Consider the following 20,318-nt stretch of genomic DNA (forward strand, 5'->3'; position numbering starts at 1 on the left):
TAGACTAAACAAGCCCAGCTCCCTCAGCCTCTCCCCATAGGTCTTATGTTCAAGTCCCTTCACCAGTCGTGTTGCTCTTCTCTGGACCCGCTCCAGCACTTCAATGTCTTTCCTGAACTGAGGGGCCCAGAACTGAACACAATACTCCAGGTGTGGCCTCACCAATGCAGAGTACAGGGGAAGGATCACTTCCCTTGTCCTGCTGACCACGCTATTTTTGATACAGGACACGATACCGTTGGCCTTCTTGGCCACCTGGGCACAATGTTGGCTCATGTTGAGCTTCCTGTCAATTAGTACCCCCAGGTCCCTTTCTGTCTGACTGCTCTCCAGCCACTCTGCGCCCAGCCTGTAGCGCTGCAGGGGGTTGTTGTGACCAAAGTGCAGCACCCGGCACTTGGCCTTATTGAACTTCATCCCATTGGAATCAGCCCATTTTTCCAGTCTATCCAGATCCTTCTGCAGAGCCCTCCTGCCTTCCAGCAGGTCGACACTCCCTCCCAACTTGGTGTCATCAGCAAATTTGCTGATGATGGTCTCAATCCCCTCATCTAAATCGTCAATAAAGATGTTAAACAGGACTGGACCCAACACTGACCCCTGGGGAACACCACTAGTGACTGGCCGCCGGCTAGATGCAGCCCCAGCCCCGCTTACGAAGAATGGTTATATTTTATTTTCTCATTAGAGCTTGAAAGAAACTAATACAAAGTGTAAAGATCAATGGTGGAATTAGCACAGATGCAATATGAATTCTCTTCAATTTAATCTGTAAATACAGGCACATAATCTGGGTGTGCATCTCATATTTTGCAGCTCAGTGCTAATAAAAATACACCAGAGAGCGATGTAATGATAAAAAATTCCTTTCCAAAGGAGCAAAATGACACAGAAGAATCATAATGAGTTTCTACACTGCAGAGTCTTTCTTCAATTACTCAGGAGATAGGGATGACTTGATGACTTTGTCATTCAATTGCAAATTAAAGCATCACTTCACATGCAGCAGGATCAGGCACCGAAATCGCTTGTCAAGAGTTTGTCACTTATAAGAGCTTCAGTATCTGGAACTCATCCTATCTTTTCCTGCCAACTCATGTGCCTGGATGAGTCTGCTCTGTTCATTCAGCCACATGGGTCTCAGTGCAGCTGTTTGTCCAGCCTGAAATATTTTCAATAAAACGGAGGGAGGAGGAAAAGGAAAAGGAGCAATGCTCTATCCCTATTTCCTAGCTTAGGATCAGCAATTTTTCAGTAAACCAAAATGATTTAAAGAACTATGATTCCTTGTGGCTATCAGTTATCAGCTCATTAATGAAATATTTGATGTATGCACAGAATATTTTTAACATCAAAGATGTCAGTTAAGGAAGGTGTCACCACTCAAGATATACAAGCTGATTTGATTGGTGTGGATTGTTTTTGGTATAATGCCCTACTGACTAAAGCAATTTTCACAGATATGAGTTACTCTAAAATATTTCTCTTTCTTGATGGGTTGTTTCTCTTACATTCAAGTCCAGTAACATGGCAATAAACTATTCTGGAAATCAAGATCCATTCTTCCATCTCACCACTTGCCTTCACTACGTCATCTATAAAAAGGTTTAAAATTAACTGAAACAGAAAACAGAAGGCAAGCCCTTCCTCCATTACTGAATAATCCTCCCATGTCACCTTCCTACCAAAGTAGCCATTCTATTTTCATTCTAAAATAAATATGCTTTTTTTTTTTTTTTTTTTTTTCATGTTACCTGTATTGGCTTCAGCAGCAGAGGTAGAAATAATGCCAACCATGACATACCCCACTACTTGGAATTTAGGACACTGTAGTGAAAGACATGACCCAGTGTGGTGGGTTGACCATGGCTGGACCAAGCCAAGCCTCTCTGTCACTCCCCTCCTCAGCAGGACAGGGCTGGGAGAAAATAAGATAGGAAAAGAACTTATGGATCAAGATACAGGCAGTTTAATAAAGCAAAAGCAAAGGCCATGTGCAGAAGGAAAGGAAAAGATTTATTCTCTGCTTCCCATCAGCAGGCAACATGTAGCTACTTCCTGGGAAGTCAGGCTTCAGTACACAGAGTGGTTTCTCTGGAAGACAAATGCCTTAATAACAAATTCCATGCCTTCTGCCCCCACCCCCACCCACCTTCCCGCTTCCTTCTTTCTCTTAGCTTTTATTCCTCAGGAGACATCACATGGTATAGAATATTCCTTTGGTCAGATTGGGTCAGCTGTCCTGGATATGCTCCCTCCCAAGATCTTGACCATCCCCCAGCATATTGGTAAGGGGAAAATGTTGGAGAGGCAGCCCTGATTCTGTCCGTAGCCAAAATACCAGTGTGTTATCGACACCTCTTAGCTGCCAACAAAAAGCACATCGCTATGAGGGCTGCTATGGGGAAAATTAACTCCATCTCAGTCAGACTTAACACACCCAGTCCTCAAGTCCCCTCAAGCACCTGCGGGATTGGATGTCCTGTCTCCTGTAATCCAGGTGAGTTCTCTAATCATAAGGTTCTTGGAAGAAATGAACCAAAGAAGTACCCTCCTTTGTGTGATGCCTGACAGTTAAAAAAGGTGGGAAAATTCATAGCTGTCTCATGACTCTCAGTGAAAGACCTGGGTCATTCTTAAGTGAGAGACAATACTGTTTCGCTGGCATTTTTTTTAAACTTGACTTTCACATCAAAACACCAAGAGGTCAGGTAGCTTTCAAAGTGTACATTTTGAGGTCTGATAGATATTCACCTCACATATCTTCTACTTTAAATGCTTTCTGGAATCAAGACCAACATGACTGTACAGAACTGCATTTAGAAACTGCAGAATTTAGCCATGCATTGGAGCGTAAAGAAGAGCAGATAAATTGTAGCCAACTGTGTCAGGACTAACCCGTACAATAACATCTTTCCAACATCAATATGAAAAGGAAGCTTTTAAGATTAGATATGGAGGCCCTCGCAGTAAAATGCATTACACTGAAAATAGTACAAACTGCTTAGTATGGATTACTTAGGGAAACAGTAACTAGAACTACACCAAAGCTGTGAAGGTATCCACTCCTAATTCCAGAAATCCTAGGGGCTGCCAACTGCAATCATGAAATGTATGAACACAAGAAAAACAGGATTTCAGTTTTAATAATAAAAGCTGAGTGAATTCACTGCACATCTGTTCAGGCCCACTGACAGGTGGCTTGAAGCATGGTCGGTCATTAAACTAGCAACACACCCCCACTGGAAGTGCAGCAAGAAATACTTTTTAGAAAACAAAGTACTTTTTTTCGTCCATTAAGCTTTATTCCTTATGAAGTGCCATGCAACAGAGACAATCTTCTTCTCTACCTCCTAGTCCTAAGTATCCATGGCTGCAGCAATCCTGTTGTTCCACTGCAGTGGACTCAGTCTCAGGCAAGTGAGGTATTACAGAGAGTCTAATGCATGGCCCTCACCCTCTTCCCAACATCCCATCAACATCAACAGCCACTTTACTCTAAATCACAGAATGAGAGGGTAACATATGACGAACATGCCTGGCTTCAACCACAGATACCTCTGTACACACCCTGCCCAACACCTTATGAGGGCCACAAGTCATTCGAAAATTATGCTCTCATTGAGAAAGAAAAAAATCAGTTCAGAAAAGCATTCAGTCTCTTAACAAGTTGACTGACTTCACAAAAATACTTGCTGTCTGTCTTTTTATGAGGTTTAACATTTTACAATAAGCTGAAATTTATACATAAATGGTGCAAGCTGATGGCCTAGTCCCTTGGCACAAGTCGTCATATCTTCCTGTACTCAGAAGCCTCTGATTTGCAGTACCCTTAGGTGTGGAAGCAAAGCTCAAAAATGCACTGTACCACTCTCACAGGTCAGACCTTACTGCAAGTGGGAGTTTTTATCTGTAAAGCCTTTTAAAACCACTGTGCCTGAAGATTTGACAGTTGTCATAAATTATGAGGATTCTTGCTTCCAGATAAGAATTTTTTTCCCTAAATCTACACTAAACATTTAATTGTCCATTGAGATTGAATAAGGGAGAAGGAAGAAAGGAGTTGCACATCAGGGTGTGAGCCACAAGGGAAAAGAAAGAACACACAAGGCAAACAAAACCCTCTTAATGTCGACCAAGTGAATAAAAATTCATGAAAAATTTTCAGAATTTTGCCTGAAGGAAAGTAGGGCTCCTTTTCTCATTCCTCTCATGGTGTTTGCCTTTCTGAGTCTTTTTCAGAGAAGCAGCCAGTGGTACTCCTAACAGTGCATTACTTTTGGGAAAAGCAATTACCTGCTTCATGATGTAGTGAATCAGCCACTGAGACATCTAGCCCAGAACTGTGAGAAACAGGCTACAACTATAATCCGGCACAGTTGTTTTTTACTGCTTATTCTTGTACTCCCTTTTGCCCTTACTGAATGCACTGTATTCTACTGGAGAATGATATTCACCACAGACAGCACATATATACACTTATCCACAGGAAAAAGTCTGGCCTCCACGTGAATTTGAGAGGCCTATAGAGATTAAAGGAAACATCTGATGCTCTTTACAGTTTCTCCTTCAGGATGCAAGAAGGGAGAGAAAAATAAGGAAATCTGCCCCTCATTCAAAGGAAAAATCAAAACAATGAAATAAAATGGAGGCACGATCAAGAAGGCTGATTCTTGTTCTTCTTGGGCTTAAGTCTCAGTGCCTGACTGAAGGTGTTCCCTGACAAAATTGCTGAACTCCTTCCAAACATCTTTCTGTTCTGGTGCTTTACAGAGGAGTCTTGCCTTGTGTTTAGCCAATTAGAGGAATAAATCAAGAAAAAATTCAATTTAAAGGTCATTTTGTATCTCAAGAAAGGGACTAGAAATATGAAACAAATGCAGACATCAGATATTACCAGCTTTTTTTCAGGAAACATTCTAAATATTGTTCCAAATGATCATTTCAGAACATCTGTTGACCTGCGGATGTTTAGGATGAGAAGCCTCAAATGGAAATCCCATGTGAATTTCAAACAACAGAGGCTATAAATTGCAAGTACAATACAGGAGACAGTACATATAACTGGTTTGGTTTCAAAATAGCTTGCATAACAGACACAACTATAACCATTCTGCTGCTTAGAAAATATAAAGATGCAATTTTGGGAGCGGTGTGAGATAAAACAATCAATACCTTCATCATCAGTTGTGCAAAAAGCCTCCAAAATATTTTATTGAAATTAAAAAAAAAAAAAAAATAAAATAAAATATATATATATGGTTACTGTTAGGTAATACCTGTGAAATTTTTGAAAGTATTAAAGTTGAATTTATGTATTTATATATGCTGTATGTGTGGGCTTTTTTTACATTAATGTAGATTCATACATTATCTTGTCACAAATACTGTCCATACTGCTCTATTTGTGTTGCAGTTCAGGTCCTATTAAAAGAACAGTTTCCCAATATGTAAAGTGAATCTGCTATTACATAATTAAATACTACTTTTAAATGAAAAACAAACAAACAAACAAACACAGCTAGGCAAAGGGCTATCACAGCCAAATAATTTCTGAAGAGGGCAGTTAGTTGTAGTTGCAGCTGCCTGTTTTGCAGTGGCCCAGGGAGAACAACTGCAATGTTTGCAATGGCAGCCAATTCAAAATGCACGAGCAGCAGCCAGAGAAGCAGATAGGTTTCGGAGAAGAGAGGAGGCACTAAATGGCTTTATTCATTTTGTATTGTATATGAATAAAATTTTATCTATGAAATATAATTAAGAAGTAAGGCAATTCATGACAAAACTTACCTTTAAAACCTTTAGATATTCTATTAAAAAACCCCTTTGATTGTATAATTGCTCATGCAAATTCCAAGAAACATAGATTTGCATAATTCCTTCTGTACCTAGTTTATTGAAAATAAACATGTTTCCAGACTCACATGATGCTGTTGAGATTTAGCATCAGTTTGCAAACCTCTTCTTAGTATATAAACCCTTAGTCTTGTTTTGTTATATGTTTCTTGATCAGATGACTGACTCAGTGTTTTAATTCTTTTTACTTTAACAGTAATTTCATCCAATTTTTACCCTCTTTTGCAGCATGAACAAACAACATTTGTCTGAATTTGCTGCTTGAATATGAATGACTGTAAGTGAAAGGTCACAAATATGGCAGAAAGGTTTGTGGAGACTGAACTCTTTTTCATATCATTTTAATCAGCTTTAGATTTCAGTTTTATTATACTAACGTAGGTCCTAGGATTAGCACTGCTCTAAGGACAGAAAATAAAACAGGTCCAAAACTTAAAATAAAACCAAGAAAAGAACCCTCTGGGACAGAATTTAGTCATGAAAATGTATAAAAAAAATATGGAATAAAAGGCTTCTTCGAGAATAAACTATACTTTCTATAAACAGTCTTGTTTGCTGGAGAATGCAGGGGAAAGGAAGATCCGTACATGTTGATAATAGCATGAATCTTGTCAGGATGGAAGCATATCTGTCCCCAATGCCTTGCAACAAGGTAGAGCTAAATGATACGAATGCAGTGGTACGAATAAATCCCTGAAAGTATTTGACACAAATATTTCACTGTAGTCACTAGTGAAGAAACAGCCTGACCTGTTTCCTTCTGGACTACCCTCTCCACCTCCCCCAACCCTCAAGACACTGGCATACAAAGATATTTAAATTAACATGTCTGGTACTAATCATTTTAATACAACCTCAAAGGACTTCAGTGAAACGTAATGACAAACAACTGCACATAATGAATTTGTCTTCTATCGAGTTCTTGTGTGATCAGATTTTTACTCTTTCCTGGCCACACTTAAGCACACAGCCAAACATTTTGGTTCAGGAACATTTTATTGGTCTCAGTAGCAAAGCAGTTGCCACAGGTGACACACACTCTGGTCCATCCACTTCTCTAGTCTTTCAACCTTACATAATAGTAAAGGAGAAAGGGAATATTCACTCTTTCAAGCACCTGATAAATTCTCCCCAGCAAAGTCAAGAACTGTGAAGAAACACTGAATCTAGCTCAGCATTATATGACTGGATTTAATTAACCTTTTCAGATTTTCCTTAGAGATTACTTCTGGTTTGGCATTTTGTCCATTTTTACAGAGCTACTGTTTTTTCATATGCTTTTTAAAACCCAGTTCATTCTGACTGTCTTGGGTCTTTACCACTTAGTCACATGAAGTTAGATTTGTTCAAAGAGAGAAGATTAACCACAGATATCAAAGATTTACACCTTAGAATAATAACTTCAGTAATACTTTAGCTCTTGAAACAGCTACCTGGTTCTTAGCTTTTATTGCATGAAGGCACAATGCAAACATTATCAAGAACTGATTGACATTTCTAATTACTATTTAAGTTATACAAGCACAACCAAATCTTTAGCTTATGAAACATTGATTATCCACTGGACATCAAATGATAGCACAAGAGTTACTCAAAATGATAAATATTCCATACTTTTGTATGGAAAGATTTCAGCCTAATTTTTTCATCAAAGCCTCAGTACTAAATTTTAACAGTTTATTAAGTGGAGAATTAGTGCTTCCCATGTTTACAAATTCACTTCCGTTTTCCACTTACATGTTCTCCAAACTAAGAAAAACCCTTCTCATTTCTATTTCTGGTCTCTTTTTTCCACTGTATCTATTTTCATAATGAGAGAAAGCAGAGATTACAGGTATTGTAAGGGGTTTTTTTAATTGTGTTTTTTATTGTGTTTCTGTTTGTTTGTTTGTTTGTTTTAAGGAAAAGTTAGCAACACAGATGTTTTCTTTTTTTTCAACAAAGTGAAAAATGTTGAACAAACTAGGTAATTTCTTTAATACTATTACCTTAGTTAACAGACCTGTTCTATTGAGAATTGTAAAGAAAAGCACATGTACCATCTATATTTGTTCATAGAACTCTTTGCAATTTCATTAAACACATAATCTTTAAACACGATATATTTCTGTTCTCATGAAACCTTTGTAAAGACAGAATTTTAGTTACCCGTGTATTTCATTTAAAAATAAATTATCAGTAACAAGATTATAAGAAATAAAAATACTCCTGTTTATCAAAAAACCCTGCAACGATTAAGGTCATAGTAGTGAACACCTGCTGAGGCTACTGCTTGAGGCCACTGCAGTGAACAGCCTTGTGCAGCCCTGATCAAAATATAAGAATTGCACTTCCTTATAGCTAACTGCAGCTACTTTGGAAACTGAAGTTATCCAGCCTTAACAACTCCAGAAGTAAGCAAGAAAAATACTTGTTCTTTTTCCACAGTTGTTATACATCAGTCCTCTGGTGTATTCAAGGGAAAACAGCTAGTATCTCCTTGGGAATAGATCCTATATTCGCATATTTCAATAGGGAAACTACGGTTGTATCAAACAGACAGGATGTTCTCTGCTTTACACATGGTGGAGTGTGCAATATCTGACAACCATGGTAGCTCTGGTAAGGGAACGTAGACACCCAACTCCCTAAGGCCTTTCTAAAATATTCAGTTTAAAATAATCCATTAGGTAATTGTCTGTCTTATTCCACTTAATTGGGTTTGTTTCCTTATTAGAACTGGAAAATGAGTAAACAGAGCTGTCAGCATGGATATACAGCAATGTTTTGCCTTGGAGCAGACCTTCCCTCTAGGTAGGAGCTTCTGCTCTCATTTAACAGCAGCATGGGCTGAGACTGTATGGCATCCCGTATATGGTAAATGTATGCAACAGCCAGGCTGCCACTTGTTGTTTTTATTTATTATGTTTTCACATTAGCCTGTAAGAATGCTAATAAACACACAGAAAATTCATATTTCTCTTCAGAAAACACCAGGGAGCATCCAAACAAAAAAAAAAAATTAAAGTGTGTGAAGTCTTTGAAGAGACAGAAGTAATTACACTTGAGCATGCAAGGTTTTGACATCTAGGAAGGACTTAGCTATCAAAAAGTATTGTGGATGGGAACACTTTTAAAAACATCCACTGTATTGGTTTGGTTTCCTAAAAGTTAAAAACACTAAGGGTGTTTGTATGACTAAAACTACGCTTAGCCAAAATAAGACAGTTTATTCATGAACTTAGGTAGTATTCATAGCCTTCATGCAGCAAAAACTTGCAACAGAAAATACCCAGGCGATAAATCATTTTAAGCAATCAATGTTTGATAAAAAGTGTCTCCTGTAAATATAAATATTTGTTTTAAAATTGAGTATTTGATTCACAGACCACCTTATACATCAAGACTGACTTCTACAAAGCTCACTAAAGACTCCCCCAAAACCTCACCTGTCTGTGTACTGGAACCAGTAGCAATGGCAAACAGGAAAACACTCATCCAGGCAAACTGGTGAGCTCTGTTCACCCTTTCCAATAAAGAGAAACCTCTGTTGAACCTAGGAGTAAAACAAATATCACATACTGGGTATTCGCCAAAATCTTCTACCTCTTGTGTTGTTTCATTCAGTTAAATACTGTGTTGCATGACTGAATCCTTCTGTTCCAGTAAATGCTGTTGCAGGATGTGAGAAAATGGTGAATCTACAGAAACTTTCTGTAACTGTGAAATCAATAGCTCCTGCAAATACATGGGCAGTCTAGGATTTTAATAACCAAGGGCTATAGCAGACATTTACTAATTAGCTCTCCTGAGTCAAATGTAGCTACTAGGTTTAATATGTAACATTATCAATTTATAGGTCATTTCAATTATTAACAGCATTTTATTTGTTTTATTAAATGAAGCACTGTGGGTTATCAAAAGTGATAAGCTTTAATTAATTAACAGTTAATGAACTTTTGAAATACTGCAGTGTTAAACCTCCTTTTTACTTCCCCACTCTGGCAAAGTAACTCAACTATTCTAGCTGATATCTAGAAAGATTTGCTTCCATTAGAAAAAGTCTACTACCGTTATAAGTTATTACCAATGTGTGTTTGAACCTGAGACACTTTAGTTTTCTGTTGACAGCTGTCATAACATTTGGGTTATTTTCTGTAAAATAAGTTAAAATGCCTGAATAATACTGAAATAATAATCCTCCTGGAAATATTGTTTTTTAAGCAATACCAAATCTTACTATTCAGAAAAAAATACTGCTCTGCTAAATACTTTCTGGGAGGAACATACATTTATTTCGTTCCTTTCTGCTTCTCATCTGCTCATTTGCTCTTGGTACTTCCTCATGACTGAGCACAAGGGGAGATTTACCCTTCAAGAAGCTGTTGGGTGGTGAAGGTTTTCAGCAGAGGAGGGCAGAGATCTAATGGCTTTTCACACAGCGGAACTTAGGTCAAGTAACAGCACTGGAAGCCCAGTGAACAGGATTTTGTTTAGAACAGATAAAAAGACAGAAAGAAAAGCTAAATCTCATATCAATTTTAGAATTTATTTAAGAGTATGCATGGTTAATTATGTCAGTCCACAACTAAAATAAAGATTAGACCATCACCCCCTCAGTCTCCTGGAAGAACCACACTTATCAAAAGGCAGCAGTGAAGCCCCTGGACTCAACTCAGAATAAATTGGGTGCAGAAAGCACAGGGAAGGGGTAAGGCTCCAAAATGATAGTACCTCCATCAGCGTTGCTGCCAGTTCAGACATGATGTTTGAAGGAGTACAGCCTGAGCAGCTCCCATGCAGATTACTTACACCCGTAAGAAGAGGCAGCAGAGGTCAGCTGAGAGACACCTTTCAGCTGCAGTCCAAATCCTGTCTTTGGACTCATCGGAGTATAACATAGGAAGAGCCACAAACTAATCCTTTAAAATTATTTATTTAAATCAAAAGAGGACATTGTTATTTTATTATAATTAATTAAGAAAAAAATCAAACATGCTTGAGTAAGGCGAATTTCCAGTGCATGACTTCAGCAATTCTTCCCTTTGTTGATTAATTTGTTTTCCCATGCTGTTTCTCTAGTCAAAACTAACACATTTTTACAGTCTGCAATGCTAGTGCTCATTATCCTAATCCCTAATGCAATTGCTAGTGAAAAAACTGTGAAGTCTCACCTTTATTTTTCACACAGAGATGAGAATTCACAGATAATTTGAAGCCTTTTCCCAGGATCTGGTACCCATTTAAAGGCTGGTATTGATTTTAGATGCAATGCATTTTTAATACTTCAAGACAGAGCAAAAAAATGCAATGCAAAGGAATAGCACAGGAAATAGAATTCCTGACAGATTTGTGTATATATTGAATCTGGAGGGAAATGGATCAAAAGGAAACATATCATATCAACAACAAATATTGCAACACTGATGTTTAAAGTTCAGTAGAAACATTTTACTCCGGTAATCTTATGGAAATAATATCATTTTGGAAGAAAAATGCAATTCATTTTGAGTATTTGTTTAGGATTACTCTACCCCTCATTTTTTGATACACAGATCTATCGAGCAAATCTATGCCTTTATAATTCAATTTTTTGGGTATGTTTATATCTTATGTTTGAATTGGGCAGAAGTCTGAAGAGTTGGCTCAGGCAATGATCTAGCCCCCACTGCTGTATCCAAATTAGAAAGCACACTAAAACTGAGGTATTACAGCCAAATGGCTTGCTGCAGGCAGCTACCATTTCTTGTCTGACAGCCGTCTGGACTATGTGAAAACTACTTTACTGTTCCAGTTTGCAGGGAAACAGAGGAGTTGACTTTCATACAGATGTCTTAGGTCATGAATTCTCTTGTTCCTCTGACCACCTTTGGGCACTTAGTTCCACCAAGGTGCAGTGTCTGTGACCTCCTGGCTGAGGTCTCTTTTCAGTTTCAACCTGGTCAGGCCACAGATGACTTAAGCTGTCTCGTCCTTCTGTTTATTGGACAAGAGGAAGAGAACTGCTTTCCCCAATAAGCACAAGTTGCATCTGAGACATCAGCATCATGCTGTAGCTGTTGTTTTTTCTCTGTGACTCCCCCTGCACACACCTGATGGAGGGATCTGGTGCTCCTAAGGAGGTCGTGCTCTTCTCTAACCTTTTCTTCCAGAAATTATCGGTGAAGTACAGAGAAATGGGCACAAGCAAAAACTTGAAAACTGCTTAGAACAATTTGCTCAGGATGACACTCTGATCTGAAAGGAAAACTAACAATAATAAACATAATTCTAACATATATGTCCATACATGCACACATGTGCTAACTACCCTCATGGTGAATTTCTGGCTGATGCTGATGCCATTTATGCCAAAGGGCAAAATACACCTTGAATGTTCATATATGAACTTTCAAAGAATTCATTACATCTTTTGACACCTTACTGAACCTCAGCTAGGAAATAGACAAACCGATCCAAACTCCTCCAAAAACTCCGGTATTGTTTTGCCAGGCCAGGTACTTTTTTGGAAGGTTTACACTATGATGTATTACAATTGTATGTTCTTTACTTAGTTTTATCAGTATGAATCAGGAGTAAGTCTACTGAGATAAAATTTATACTAAGCTATTGTGTAAGGTAGAATGAATGGTTACATGCAAAGACTGCACTGCAGTGGCTTTTCTTAGATATAAAACTTCTCTAACACTCATCAAATAGTACTTTCAAAATTGAAATAAGATAGCTAGGAAACAACCAGTCAGTCAGAAGCACAGTACGAAAAAGCTAATAAAATGATTCAAGAGAGACAGTGAACAGAAAAAAAAAAAAAAAAAGAACATAGGCAGCCCAAACAATGCAAAAGCAGCAGCCACCCAGGATCAGCAAAAACATTCCGAGTGGCTAATGTCATGCAGTCACTGCTTCTTCCATTTCCAAATTAGAGGTTCCTTTTTGTTTGCACAAACATTTGCAGAAAGATTGTTTTTCCTGCCACAATGCTGATTTACATGTAACAAGGCTATTTATGCACAGTCAGGTGTATACATTATTTAGAATCTGCTGTGAGCCAGGCAACACTTGCCAGCGATGAGTCTTCTGTTGGAGAGGTTTCTGCTGCCAATAAATGTATTGACATGTAAATTAGGTAACCAACCACAGAGCACAATTAAGAAAGAGCAAATAACTTACATAACACAAATAACACATACATAAACTGTACAAACAAATTTTGTCACATATTTTTCAGTACTCACATCTACAAAAATAAGAAACCAATAGAGAAATTGGCTAATCTGCTTAGATATTTTGTTTTAGAAACACAGTATTTCACTAGCCTTCAAAATTCATAATCATGATCTGTGAAACCAGAAACTGTCTCTGCTCTAGTTCAGTTGGGATGGACTTGCACGATCACCCACAAAACCTTTTCATTCGTACCTGTGTTGTACTCAGGGGGCAGTGATTATTTAAGAGTTCAATGCTGTTACGAGCTTCACAGAAGTGGATTCGCATGCTTGAACTGAATTATTTGTATTTCCTGAAAAATAATTGTTGTTGGTATAGGAAGACAAAATTCAAATAAGAAGACAAAATTCAAATAAGCAAATGGCTTCTCAAAGGACAGTTCTGGTGGATGCTGAATGACATTGAAAACATCCTAAAGCCTTCAAGACTCCCAGAAATGGCTTGCAGTCATCATACATAGAACTGTATACACACTGGTACCCTTTAGGAAAAACAGATGTAGGTCAGGACAGATACATCAGAACATTTAAAATGCCCTTGATCCCCTGCCCCATGTCCTAATGGAGAGCTGCAGCATAGTGCAGGAGAGCAGGGACAGCTAGGGAAGGAAGACTGCAGGAAAGGTAGCTATGCTTGCTAACTGCTCAATCTAAATCTAGCTAAAATTATCCACTGAGGATTGTGTCTTGGAGCAATTCTACACACTAACAAATCTGGGTTGTGACAGAAAATCTGCATTTCACTTCACATCAGCTGCATCTGTATCTGACCTGAAGCAGTCACTGCATGACATCTGGCTTGTTGCTCCACTGATATCCACTTGTCTAACAGAAGACAATATTTCTTCTCCACCCTCTTTTATTCCTGCTCTCACAGAGCTGCCTCACCACTCCTGTAGCATAAAATATCTGTCATGTCAGGTGATGAGCCAACTCCACAACACAGGCAGTTTGTAAAGCCTGTTACTGTGGTCAACACAGGTAAAGAGAGTAAGTAGAAATCCCATTGCAGGGTCTTATCCTCTGGTTTCTGAGTTTTCAAGTGAACAAAAAGCAGTGCAAAGAACTAGGACCCTCAATTTTATTTCTGCCTCTGGCCTCCCTGGTTACCATGTCTTCTCCGTGCTTCACTTGGGAAACGTAAGTCTAATGTCCTCCATAAAACACTGTCAGATTCACTGATGAAAGACACCAGCCACAGTTTTCTTGATTCTACAGAAAACCTCAATTTATGACATTCTCACAAAAATCCAGACTGCAGAAAATATTTTCTGCCTCAAAACTTCAGAATTTCTGAGTACATACACAGAAAGAGAGTGTGGTGGTTGCAGTTCTCCCTGGGCCACTTGGATACCAGGTCAAGTCAGGCATGTTGGGAGAACAATTCCCGTTATGAAAGCATAGTGAGCCGGGATGCCAATGTACTCCCTCTGTGTTCTAGAAGCTCCTGCTGTGTGAGAAAAGACCCCCTCCAACCTGAGAAAGGCAGCAACAGTAAGTAAATCCTGGTAACCTAAATACACTTTGCTAAGTGGATTGTAGCCTGGGCGGGGTGGTACCAGAACTATACGATCTGAAAGTTTTGAATGTAGACAAATGATGGAAAGCACCAGAAATTACCTCATCCTAGGTGTTGTCAGAGCGGAAATTTACTGACTGAAGTAAATGATCTCACAACCCTATAAATAGCGATCCTAAGTGAGGTCTGTTGAGTTCTCTGGGGTCACAGCGGGCTGTTACCTCACATCTCCCTCTGACGTGGGATGCACCTAGATTTATTAATACCTCACAATGAACTGATGCCACAAATCTGTGGGCAAAAATTGATTTCTTGAGACTCAACAATCACCCATTGAGAATGCCGAAACATTAAAGTGAGTAATTCACTAATCTCAAGAGGGAAATTTTGGCCATAGGTGTACCTCTACGTATATTCAGGTATCCATGGATTAATATGCTTGAGTGTGCGTGTGTTTTATAGATTTGTATGTATATGTCTATATGTCTGTCTACATGTCTATGTGCATGTGATCCAATTTATCTCTTTGTATAGTGTGACCCTTGTTAATTTTTAAAACTGTGACAAAGTCACTGTTTTGATTACAACAAATCCCATTGAATTGCTTTAAATTATTTTATGAATCAGCTGTAGATTAATTGTTATTAGAAATAATATCTTAAACTTGTGATCTACTTCAATAAATTTCAAATTGCTGTTAAATCAAAACCATGTAAAAAATCCATTACACAACACAGATGCAGAAAGACTCCCCAACTCCCCAGACTTTCCTATTGCAAATTCAGAAGTGCAGGTAGGCTTTCTAAGGATGGTAAACTGGGACTATTTCCCATATGTTTTGTAACACTTTGGAGCTATTTACTCGAAGATAGGAGGTTGCTTTAATAAGACTGCTATATTTTACAGTTTTCACTATAATGCACTGCAATTTTGCTTTGCATTCTTAAGCCACATATACGCAATTCAAATTAAAGATGATGTTGCTCTGACATCCTTGGTATAATTGTTTCACAAATGGTGTGAATGGATTATTATTAGGCAAAATCAGAAATTCACGTTATGTTGATTAGGTGAGCTGTTAAGATAATGTATCTATTAACATCCATATATGAAGAAACAGATGAAATTGAACTGAATACTTTCAGCTTTGTTGATTCTTTGTATATATACATCACTATGAAAATAAGTGTGCAGGTTTGTTTTTTTTTTAAAACACACCTTCCAATTTATTTTTGGGGAGGAGGGAAAGGGAAGCAAACCAGCCTTTGAGAATAGTTATAACCCAATTAGACTATGCTACCATGAGTTTTAGTTTTATGGTTTGTTTCTTTGTAATTCAGCTATCTTTAGTCGGCTGTGATGTTATAGAAATGTCATCTATGAAACAAAGATGTATTTTAAATAGGACTTAGAGATTTTTTTAGAACTCCAGTGGAAGGTATCAACCCCTACTATTTCTATATATAAATGTATAAAATAATGAATTTTTAGCATTTGTGTAATTATAGGGACATTTTAAAGACTGCTTAATTAACTACTAGTCCATGAAAAAGTGAAATAAATTAAGACACTAGTGATAATTGTGTTTTTGTAGTATGTATTAATATTAACTTCTGTTGGTAGAGAGAGAGGTTATCATGTCAATATTAAGCAAGTATTTATCTCAAAATAAAAATAATATTTATATACTTGTTAATCAATGAAAATATCAGAAATAATTTTTATAATTAGTATTAATTAATCAGATTCCTCATGCAACAGCATTTACATAGATGTTAAATATATGCATCTTTCACATCTTAAATTCCTATAGTTCTTTCCTATATTTGCTTATCATCAGAAAATGTGCTTTAGATGATACTTAAAAGATGGCCTCAAAATTCTAATGTATGAATTCCCTGTGATATCTTCCTCCTTTTTGAAATCTTCCTTATCTTTTTTTTTTCCTAGCCTTCACTGTTTTAAGCTATCATAAATGAAGTACTATAATACAAAGCTGCTGGTTTATCTTTAACCACAGAATGGGCAGGGAGTGTCGAAGATGCTAGAAAAGAGTATGAGAAATCGGTGACTAGAAGAAGAACACTAACTGTCTAGGTCATATCCAATGTGTTAGAACATCATGCAGTGGTTCTTGGAGATGTACTAATACTGATGTGAGTTCCTCATGTCTCCTTAAGGCTGCTTTTGAAGCACCAGTTATTGTCTCCTCTCAGCATATTTCACCTCTCTATATTATATTTTTGTTTTCCAGAAATATCAACACATACCAAGTAATGCCTGGACAAAGACTACCATGAACTAGTTTCTCACACATCACCAGAGAAAAACAGACTTTTAATTTACTTTCAGTTTTCTTCCAACTTCTGAGGGTTGCCAAGATCGAAATAAGAACCTATGACAAGCACTTCGCACCTACAAGACAACAGGTAACAACAGTACCTTGTATGCTGTTCTGAGCAAGATGCATGTGCTGCAGTGTATTGCACAATCCACACAGGAGCATCAGCTCTGAATTTGCAGATTTGCTGAGGGATGCTTACAAAACCACTGGAGAAAGATACCCTATACAGCCCATAGTCATGCTAGGGAGGCAATGCTAGTCTCTCTCAATGTGACAGCCTCCTGACATTTTAAATTTTTCGAAAAGGACATTATTGATACAGAAAAAACAGACAACACACAATTTTATCATGAAGATCATCCCATTTAGCAAGCCGGAAAAAGAATTTATCTCTTTAAAGAAGAGAAAACTATGCATTTGCCTCCTTGCCCCTGAGATGAGAGGACATGACTCATTGCAGAAGTAGAAATGATTCAACTTGCAAATACTCCTTTAGTGAACCATTTGTTATTGATTTGACCATAGAGGTGGAATGATGAGAGGTTCACTCCTGCTGCATTGGGAGGTCTTGGCAGGAGGCAGGACAAAAAGAGGAAATGGTAGGATTTTATTACCTCAGTGCTTCTTGAAACATGAGGTAATACAGTGTGAAAAGCTTTTATTCTTTTCATAGAAGTTTATGACTGAGAAACATACGACACAGATTGAGTGAAAGATGTCAAACAAGAAAAGTAGGAATGAAAAACAATAAATCCCTTGGGAGGAAAATGAAGAGTATGAAAACTTTCAAAACAAAACATAAAAATCAGTTCAAGGAGCTCTAGTATAAAGATAAAGCAATGACATAGGTTTCCCCCCCCTTGCTCTTTCCACATTCATTGTAGAACTTCCCTAACATTCTGTGATTCTGTGTGAACTTCTTGGACCTCCACTGTCCCCATTAAGCTTTGTGACCACCAGGCATGACAGTCACTTTACTATATGCTCCATTTTCAGAAGCATGAATAACACACTGCTCTCATATGGTCCAGTTAGTGAATTCTCATCATAGCTTCTCTTTCCTAACCTTTTAATGTGGTGGAGAACAGACAGTGGTGAACTAGAGCTGAGGAACCCAGAAGAAAAGCTTCTCACAGATTACTTTCCCCTGTGCCATGCAACTATATTGCCTGGTCATTTGAAGAGAAGACATGGAACAGCAGGATGAAAGACCTCCTTTGTTCATATTCTTTCACTTTTCACTTTTGAGTAGGCAAGTAGAGCCCTACAGAGGTTCCTCCCCAGCACTCTGCAATTGAAGTAAAGGAACCTCTCCTAAGCAATAAATACATCAATAAATTAACGGTGAGCTACATTAATATCAGAAACTACTCCTGATATTTAACAGCACTTGGGTTGAAATAACTGCATTTTTTCCAGCTAATTCAACTTATATTAACAAATCAAACATTTTAATTTCCTAATATGAGACATTGCAAATTTCAGTAAGTTTTCCTTACTCTATAGCACCCCGTGCATTCTCCTAACTCTGTAGTCTTGGCCTTCTTTTTTCACTTAAGGTAACCCCATATTGCAAAGAGATCTTTTGCCAGGGTACTAATAAGATTTCTGAGATATACAAATCCATTTAATGCTCATGTCGAGAAATTACATTGATTAATCATATTTTGTTTGCTTGCCAAACCTACTACTTGGCAGAATGGTCAATAGTTGGCACTGTTTAAACTTTTTTTAACATGAAAATTCAGTCTATAGCAGTCCAGATACTTTGAAGACAAAACATACACTAGATTTGTACCCTGGAAAGGCATATTACCTAATTTTCCCTAAGAATCTTTTCTTTTAGTAAACTTTGTGGAGCCAGAATCTTACTTGAGATGGTATTTTCCAAACAATTTTCTAGTGCTCTTTTCTGATATACTCTTTTTACTTGTCCAGGAGCAGCTGGCCCAACCAAGTAACTGCATTCACTTCTTTGCCAGATACAGGTCTACCAAACTTCAGGGCTCTTTATTACCCTGTTTGCCTGAAAATAAAACAGGGTCTTATATTAAATTTTGCTCCAAAACTTGTCACCGTTTTACACGTATAGCTGCCTGGACACTATTTAAATTGACTTTTTTTATGAATTGTGACTAGGGCTTGTTTTTTGGAATAAGGCTTATATTTCAAGCACCCTCGAAAAATCCTGAGAAATCATGCTGGGGCTTATTTTCAGGCTAGGTCTTATTGTTGGGGAAACAGGGTAGCTTCATTTTATGTGCATCCTCACTGCTGCTTCTTGACAGGAGAGAGTCAACTCTGTTATTTCTATTCAGTTTTGTGTCAGCAAAGAAATGCCTGCTCTGGTTTACTCACACAGCCTTTTTATCAGATAGCTGCCTAATCTTGCATGTTGCTCAGTAGTCTTTCTATCTGATACTCATTACAGCTCAGAAAAGAAGAGCTCTGAGAAATGCTGATTTTCCTTAACAAGACTTTTTCTTTCTGAACCACATCCCCTTAGGTTCTTGAAATTCCTGAAGCTGTTTCCTCCCTACTTACTTGCAGGTCAGTCATTCTTGGACATCTCCTCTATAGAAAAATATTTCTCTTTGTCTTTCAGAAAATATAGCTATTCTGGGATTCATGGGGTTAGAAAGCTACATAGCCTTCAGTTTATAAGGGCAGACATTTAACTGCTCCTATAAAGCAAGAGAATATTTCATTAAAAGGATTAATTCAGATCTGACATTACAGAGTTATGCCACTGATAAACAGTGACTGAAAACTTGTCCACTTTCTGGTGACAGTAAGTCAAAATATCTAAGATTGTACATAAAGGCCAGGCAAGACCTTTAGAAAAGGAGATTGTCATCAAGTAATTTCACAAAAACATTTCTTTAGAAAATACAGAGGAAAGAAAGAAGGTGAAGTTGGAGATGAAGATAACAGCAGAAATGTTAAATGCTGAACATACATCCAAATATGATTAAATGGCAGCATTTGCAGAGTCACTGGTCAAATGTTTCAGTCTGCAATTTTTCTCTTGATTAATATTTAATAATAGATTAATATTTAAGCAAAACACCTAGGGCAACAGGTAGTATGACAAACAGAAGCAGGTCAATTTAAATAACTTACATGATGGTAGCAGGACCATTTCTACAATATTGCAAATGAATTCCTGAATCCCTCTACAATTTTGTGTGCTATTGGTGGAACTCTAATACAGGATAAAGTCATAAATAACCAGGTAGCACCTCTGTCTGTCTTGAGCATAGTCAGAAGTTGATTATGCTCTTACATGCTGGTGACATTTTTGACAAAGGCTTTTGTTTTTCCCCTTAGCCCATGGAAACTCATGAACAGAGAACACGTATGGATGGGATACAGTAAAATTCACTAAATATCT

General features: G+C 37.7%; 2 long non-coding RNA genes across 2 annotated transcripts; one reads left to right on the plus strand and one right to left on the minus strand.

Annotated features, from left to right (window-relative positions):
- Window positions 1–9,278: 9,278 nt before the first annotated feature.
- LOC110361425 (uncharacterized) lies at window positions 9,279–14,498 on the minus strand. Its single transcript, XR_002418035.2, has 4 exons — window positions 14,367–14,498; window positions 13,255–13,354; window positions 11,928–12,072; window positions 9,279–9,391 (listed from the first exon to the last, which is right to left on the minus strand). It is a non-coding gene; the product is annotated as an uncharacterized LOC110361425 (long non-coding RNA).
- LOC110361424 (uncharacterized) lies at window positions 14,431–19,476 on the plus strand. The gene is made up of 3 exons (XR_002418026.2): window positions 14,431–14,555; window positions 16,835–17,009; window positions 19,431–19,476. It is a non-coding gene; the product is annotated as an uncharacterized LOC110361424 (long non-coding RNA).
- The last annotated feature ends 842 nt before the right edge of the window (window positions 19,477–20,318 follow it).

This window comes from Columba livia, chromosome 2 (assembly GCF_036013475.1).
Source record: "Columba livia isolate bColLiv1 breed racing homer chromosome 2, bColLiv1.pat.W.v2, whole genome shotgun sequence".
In the NCBI taxonomy this organism is placed as follows: domain Eukaryota; kingdom Metazoa; phylum Chordata; class Aves; order Columbiformes; family Columbidae; genus Columba; species Columba livia.